The sequence below is a fragment of the Lathyrus oleraceus genome, chromosome 3, assembly GCF_024323335.1.
Source record: "Lathyrus oleraceus cultivar Zhongwan6 chromosome 3, CAAS_Psat_ZW6_1.0, whole genome shotgun sequence".
Taxonomy (NCBI): domain Eukaryota; kingdom Viridiplantae; phylum Streptophyta; class Magnoliopsida; order Fabales; family Fabaceae; genus Lathyrus; species Lathyrus oleraceus.
In genome coordinates, this window is record NC_066581.1 from 496,127,247 (window position 1) to 496,134,825 (window position 7,579).

At 37.1% G+C, this 7,579-nt stretch overlaps 1 long non-coding RNA gene across 1 annotated transcript; it reads left to right on the plus strand.

Annotated features, from left to right (window-relative positions):
• Window positions 1-1,685: 1,685 nt before the first annotated feature.
• LOC127128355 (uncharacterized) lies at window positions 1,686-7,036 on the plus strand. Its single transcript, XR_007805860.1, has 3 exons — window positions 1,686-1,803; window positions 6,822-6,877; window positions 6,935-7,036. It is a non-coding gene; the product is annotated as an uncharacterized LOC127128355 (long non-coding RNA).
• Window positions 7,037-7,579: the final 543 nt, after the last annotated feature.

Consider the following 7,579-nt stretch of genomic DNA (forward strand, 5'->3'; position numbering starts at 1 on the left):
CTAGATTTGCCATAAACCTGCTTACAACTTCCACTGCATGGCCAATGTCTGGCCTAGTACATACCATTGCGTACATCAAACTTCCTATGACTGAAGCATATGGAATCTTATCCATGAATTCTATTTCTTCCTCCGTCTGAGGAGAATGGTCCTTGGATAGGGGAAAATGACTTGCCAAAGGTGTGCTAACCGGTTTGGCATTGCCCATATTGAACCTTTGCAAAATACGATTGATGTACTCTGCCTGAGATAACTGCAAAATTCCTCTTTGCTTATCTCTCATGATTTTCATTCCAAGAATCTTCTTTTTTGGACCCAAATCCTTCATGTCAAACTCCTTTGATAACTGCATCTTCAAGTTTCTGATTTCATCCATATTTGGACCTGCTACTAACATATCATCGACATAGAGTAGCAAAATGATGTAATTGGACTTATATCTCTTGAAGAAACAACAGTGATCGGCATTGCACTTCTGGAAACCTTCCTTGTGCATAAAGCTTTCAAACTTCATATACCACTGTCTTGGAGCTTGTTTCAGGCCATACAAGCTCTTCTTTAATATGCACACCATATTTTGTTTCCCTTCCTCTAAGAAACCTTCAGGTTGGTGCATGTAGATCTCCTCATCTAAGTCTCCGTGAAGAAATGCAGTCTTCACGTCCAATTGCTCAAGGTAGAGCTCTTTGCTGGCCACAATACTTAAAACTGACCTGATAGTATTGAGTTTCACAACTGGAGCAAAGATTTCAGTGTAATCAACTCCTTCTTTTTGTTGAAATCCTTTAACAACTAGTCGAGCTTTGTATCGCTTTGAACCATCATGATCCTCTTTTACTCGATACACCCATTTGTTGTGAAGTGCCTTCTTTCCACTAGGTAACTCAACTAGTTCCCATGTCTGGTTGGAGATTAAAGACTTCATCTTATCTTTCATTGCAAGCTCCCACTTATTAGCACATGTGGTCTGACATGCTTCTGCATAGTCTTCAGGCTCACCTCCATCTGTTAGCAACATGTAGTCCATGTATCTCCTGTTGGGAACATGAGGTCGAGAAGACCATCAGATACCAATTGTAAGAGTTATATAGACTATATTACACTCTGTATCTTTTTATTGAATCAATAATAAAAATTTCTTTTTATTTATTTTGGTGATATCATTCGATATATATCTGGCAAAAATTGACACACGTAAACAGTTTTTTTTCTGAAGGCGTTTGTTTCATAGTATAAAAATGTAATCCCATAAATAATTTTCCCATGCATAATCTTCCAACAAATTAGTTTTTATAAAATGTGCTTGAGCAATATTTTAAAATCCCATAAAAATTTCATTTAATTTTTTTAATTAATAATATATTATGATTATAAATAAAAAAAAAGTTATATTTTCTTCTTATTCTTTCTTGTTTCTTAAATCTTGTTTTATTCTTACCACACCAACATCTACAATAAAAATACCCCAGATTTTGTTTAAATGTCAAGAGTGTTGGTGATTTTAGTATCACCCATGATTTTAGTAGTAATGAGATTTACTCTAGGCCGATGCAATTATGCGTTAAAGCTTGGAAACGAGTTAGGAGTAGTGCGGAGTGCACGCTCGTAGAGCCAACGTGTAATTGACTGCAAGTAATTGAAAACTGGGTTCCAAGGGGCGAAGCCGTTATTACCGTTTTTTGTTGAAAAGGTATGACTTTTGAACGTTTGAACCTTCCCAACCGTTATTACCGTTTTCTTGAAAAGGTATGACTTTTGAACGTTTGAACCTTCCCAACCGTTATTACCGTTTTTCTTGAAAAGGTATGACTTTTCGTTTTCAGTTTTCGTTCTCCTATAAAAGGGGGAAATCTGGCCTCGGTTTAGGGTTACACACAAAAACCATTCTACGTTCCAGAATCTTTCTTTTGCCAGAAACATTCTTTCTTCAAGAATTATCCCCACAAAGATTTCGTGAACCCAGGCATAAATAGGGTCGAAATACTTTGTTCGGAAAGTGAACGAACACGATTCTTCGAAGATTATCCAGGATTATCAATTAATTATCTAACAAACGAACAAAGTATTCATCTGATAATCATGGCTGGAGGAAACACCGTCAAGGAGATGACCAGAAATTTCGGAAAATTGGACAAGTTTCAAGGACAAGATTTCAGGCGTTGGCAGAAGAAGATGCATTTCATGTTGACAACGTTGAAGGTGGTGCATGTCCTATCTACACCGATTCCAGAAATTCGGGAAGATGACACAGTTGAAAATCTGAGACGCAGATCAAAGTGGGAGAACGACGACTACATATGCAGAGGGCACATTCTTAACGGTATGTCTGATCCCTTATTTGATATTTACCAAAACATAGAATCTGCAAAGGAATTGTGGGATTGTCTCGAATCCAAGTACATGGCAGAGGACTCATCCAGTAAAAAGTTTCTGGTGACTGATTTCAACAACTACAAAATGGTTGAATCAAGGTCTGTCATGGAACAATTCAATGAACTCCTCCGAATCCTTGGACAGTTCACACTACACGGATTAAATATGGATGAAACAATATCTGTCTCAAGCATCATAGACAAGTTGCCTCCTTCGTGGAAAGATTTCAAACACAATCTGAAACATGGAAAAGACGAACTGTCTTTGATCCAACTTGGAAGTCACTTGCGCATAGAAGAATCTCTAAGAGCGCAGGAGGATAACAAAGGAAAAGGCAAAGAAATTGTTGGACCCTCGGTTAATATGATCGAAGAGGGTGGTAGGAACGGTAACAACAAAAACAAAGGAAAGAAGCGTGCTTTCAAGGACAATAAGGGCAGTTTCGGTGCTAACAAGAAACTGAAATTAGAATGCTGGAAGTGTGGTAAAACAGGCCACTTCAAGAGGGATTGTCGCTTCGTTAAAAAGCACGATAACGCGAATGCAAGTGGTTCAGGAAAGGGGTCTAAGGACCAATCCGAAAACCAAGGTCAGAAATCAATTCGTGATTTGAATAGTTTAATTAAACATTCTGTTTCACTAAATTCTGAAGCATTCTATGTGCAGGATGATGCTACCGCATGGTGGATTGATTCTGGCGCCACTACACATGTTTGCAAGGATCGTTTCTGGTTCAAGACTTTTGTTCCAGTGGAAGATGGTTCTGTCCTCTACATGGGAGATGATCACTTCGCTCCCGTTGAAGGCAAAGGAAACGTGGTGTTAGAATTCAGTTCCGGAAAAACTGTTACTTTGTTTAATGTTTTGTATGTTCCTAAATTACGAAAGAATTTAATTTCTGGCCGTGTATTAAATAAGCTTGGATACAAGCAAGTGTGTGAATCAGATAAATATGTATTATCAAAGTCTGGTGTGTTTGTAGGATTTGGATATTATAATAATGGTATGTTTATGATGAATTTGAATGGAGTTCCTAATGATTCTGGTTCTGTATTTATGTCCTCTTCGAATATTATCAATTCTTCGTTATGGCATGCTCGCCTAGGACATGTACATTATAAAAGAATGCATGAAATGTCTAAAGATAAATTAATTCCTAATCTTGATAAAAATGTAGAAAAGTGTAAAACTTGCATGTTAACTAAGATAACTAGGCAACCATTTAAAAGTATAACAAGGAAATCTGTCATTCTTGAGTTGATACATAGTGATTTATGTGATTTGCATGCTACTCCATCATTAGGGCATAAAAATATTTTGTCACTTTCATAGATGACACATCTAGATTCTGCTATGTCTATTTGTTGCACGCTAAGGACGAAGCCTTAGATAAATTCAAAATTTATAAAACTGAAGTTGAAGTGCAACAAAATGTGTTGATTAAAACATTACGCACAGATAGAGGTGGTGAATATTATGATCCTGTGTTTTTCCAATCCGTAGGAATCATTCATGAGACTACGGCCCCTTACACACCTCAACAAAATGGTGTGGCTGAAAGGAAAAATAGAGTGCTAAAAGAAATGGTGAATGCCATGTTATCTTACTCTGGTCTGAGTGAAGGATTTTGGGGAGAAGCCATGTTAACGGCATGCTATTTGTTAAATAGAGTTCCCAATAAAAGGAACAAAACTACCCCATATGAACTTTGGTATAAGAAACGACCCAACCTGACATTTCTACGTGTTTGGGGTTGTAGGGCCGTGGTTAGACTCCCGGACCCAAAAAGGAAAACTTTGGGTGAAAAGGGTGTAGCTTGCATCTTTGTTGGATATGCCGAGCACTCCAAGGCCTATAGGTTCTATGTTATAGAGCCTAATGAATCGATCTCTATTAACACAATTATAGAATCGAGAGATGCCATATTTGATGAGAACTGTTTCTCCTCTGTACCTAGACCAAAGGACTCTATACCTATTTCAGATGAATCTCTAAGAGATGATCATTCAAATGATGTGCCAAGTCAAGCACTTGAACCCCGTAGGAGCAAAAGAGCTAGAAAAACTAAATCTTATGGATCTGATTTCCAACTATATTTAGTTGAGGGATCAAAGGATCAGATTGACACTCAATATTATTATTGCTATAGTATTGAAGAGGATCCAAGAACGTATGATGAAGCTATCAAGTCTCGAGATTCTGCTTTTTGGAAAGAAGCAATTGATGAAGAGATTGGCTCTATCATGGAAAATAATACTTGGATACTATCTGATTTACCACCAGGTTGCAAACCATTGGGTTGCAAATGGATCTTCAAAAAGAAGATGAAAGTCGATGGTACAATTGACAAGTTTAAAGCTAGACTAGTTATCCAAGGCTTCAGACAAAAGGAAGGGATTGATTATTTCGATACCTATGCTCCTGTTGCCCGTATCACTACTATTAGATTGTTGATTGCCTTGGCGGCTATTCATAATCTAGTGATTCACCAAATGGATGTCAAAACAGCATTTCTGAATGGTCATTTGGAAGAAGAAGTGTATATGAAGCAACCTGAAGGTTTTGTAATGCCTGGTAATGAACATAAAGTGTGTAAACTAATTAAGTCATTATATGGGCTAAAGCAAGCTCCGAAGCAGTGGCATCAAAGTTTGATGAGGTTGTTTTGTCCAATGGTTTCATTCTAAACCAAGCTGACAAATGTGTATATAGCAAATTTGATACATCCGGTAAAGGAGTTTTCATTTGCTTATATGTTGATGACATGTTGATCTTTGGCACCGACCAAAATCAAATTGATATAACAAAGAATTTCTTGTCATCAAAGTTCTCCATGAAAGATATGGGAGAAGCGGACGTTATTCTAGGAATTAAGATTAAACGGGAAAATAAAGGGATTGTAATTACGCAATCTCATTACATTGAGAAAATGCTCAAGAAGTTCAATTGTGAAAGTTGTTCTCCAGTAAGTACTCCAATGGATCCGGGAGAAAAACTTATGCCAAATACAGGTAAACCTGTAGATCAACTCGAATATTCAAGAGCTATAGGCTCTTTGATGTATGCTATGATTAGCACTCGACCGGATATTGCTTATGCGGTTGGAAAGTTGAGCAGATTTACGAGTAATCCTAGCCGGCATCATTGGCATGCGATAACTAGGGTATTCAAGTACTTGAAGGGTACAATGAATTATGGATTGTCATATATGGGATTTCCTTCGGTGTTAGAGGGTTATTCGGATGCTAGTTGGATAAATAATGCTGAAGATTCATCCTCTACAAGTGGATGGGTGTTCTTGCTTGGGGGAGGTGCTATCTCATGGGCTTCCAAGAAGCAAACATGTATAACTAGTTCCACAATGGAATCTGAGTTTGTAGCATTAGCTGCTGCTGGTAAAGAAGCAGAATGGCTAAGGAACTTGGTATACGAGATTCCGATATGGCCTAAACCGATATCACCAATTTCTATCCGTTGTGATAGTACTGCCACATTGGCTAAAGCTTATAGTCAAATATACAATGGAAAGTCCAGACATTTGGGTGTCAGACATAGTATGATTAGAGAATTAATCATGAATGGGGTGATATCTATAGAGTTTGTTCGGTCGCAACAAAACTTAGCTGACCACTTGACGAAGGGGTTAGCTAGAGACTTAGTAAAGAAGTCGGTAATTGGGATGGGATTAAAGTCCATTTAAATCTATTAGCTTTGATATACCCAATTCCCTTCTAATATGACGTTAGAAGCAGAATTCAATGTGGAAAGATCATAGTTAAAGATTGGAGCAATTATATTTATCTTCCCAGGGTATGTGCTCAGACCTGCAAGTGATGGTTAGGTTGAAGTATATCTTCTTAATGGTTCTTTTGAAAAATTGTAAATGCAGGTACAAGATTAAAAGAATCACCTATGTAAGCATGAAGTTTTGCCGCTTCAAGAAGTTTGGACTTGGCTTCCTATATGCTTATTAATGGATAAGGACACATGGCTTGTAAAGTGTCAAGTATGAATAGTAGAGTATTGTAAGAAACATATGTGTACTATATCTTCTGACATTCAAATGGATTGACGGGTTCAATCGCTATGACACCCAGATTTTCGAGTGTTTGAAATGTGTATTTGTACTAAAATGAAAATTCAATCGCAAGACATTTTCGTTTATGCATCTGTTTGATTGTAATATACCCTTATATATTTTATTGTATATATTAAGTAAATCAAGGATTACACTAAAATGGGGGGGATTTGTTGGTGATTTTAGTATCACCCATGATTTTAGTAGTAATGAGATTTACTCTAGGCCGATGCAATTATGCGTTAAAGCTTGGAAACGAGTTAGGAGTAGTGCGGAGTGCACGCTCGTAGAGCCAACGTGTAATTGACTGCAAGTAATTGAAAACTGGGTTCCAAGGGGCGAAGCCGTTATTACCGTTTTTGTTGAAAAGGTATGACTTTTGAACGTTTGAACCTTCCCAACCGTTATTACCGTTTTCTTGAAAAGGTATGACTTTTGAACGTTTGAACCTTCCCAACCGTTATTACCGTTTTTCTTGAAAAGGTATGACTTTTCGTTTTCAGTTTTCGTTCTCCTATAAAAGGGGGAAATCTGGCCTCGGTTTAGGGTTACACACAAAAACCATTCTACGTTCCAGAATCTTTCTTTTGTCAGAAACATTCTTTCTTCAAGAATTATCCCCACAAAGATTTCGTGAACCCAGGCATAAATAGGGTCGAAATACTTTGTTCGGAAAGTGAACGAACACGATTCTTCGAAGATTATCCAGGATTATCAATTAATTATCTAACAAAGAGCAATACTTTGAACATTTGAGTCAAACTTTTGAAAGGATGAGAAAGCCTTAACTCAAAATGAATCCATAAAAAAATGCATGATCACCACTTGTGATAGTGCAAGATTAATTTGAATGAGAGACACCTTCAAAAAGATGAAAAAAACTATAAAAACAAAACCTAAAGAGAAACCGTACAAATATATTCAAGGAGGGTGGGAGTCACATGGCTTTAAGCAAAGAATGTCTTGCAATATAATCCCACGTCGCAGTGTTTCGATTTTTGTGTCGTGTGTGAGACACCATCATCATCATGCATGCCAAATTATTTATAAATAAATAAAAAAGTCATATATTCTATTTATTATGAATTTTATGACATTGTCCTTTATTATAGTATACTTATTTGTCTT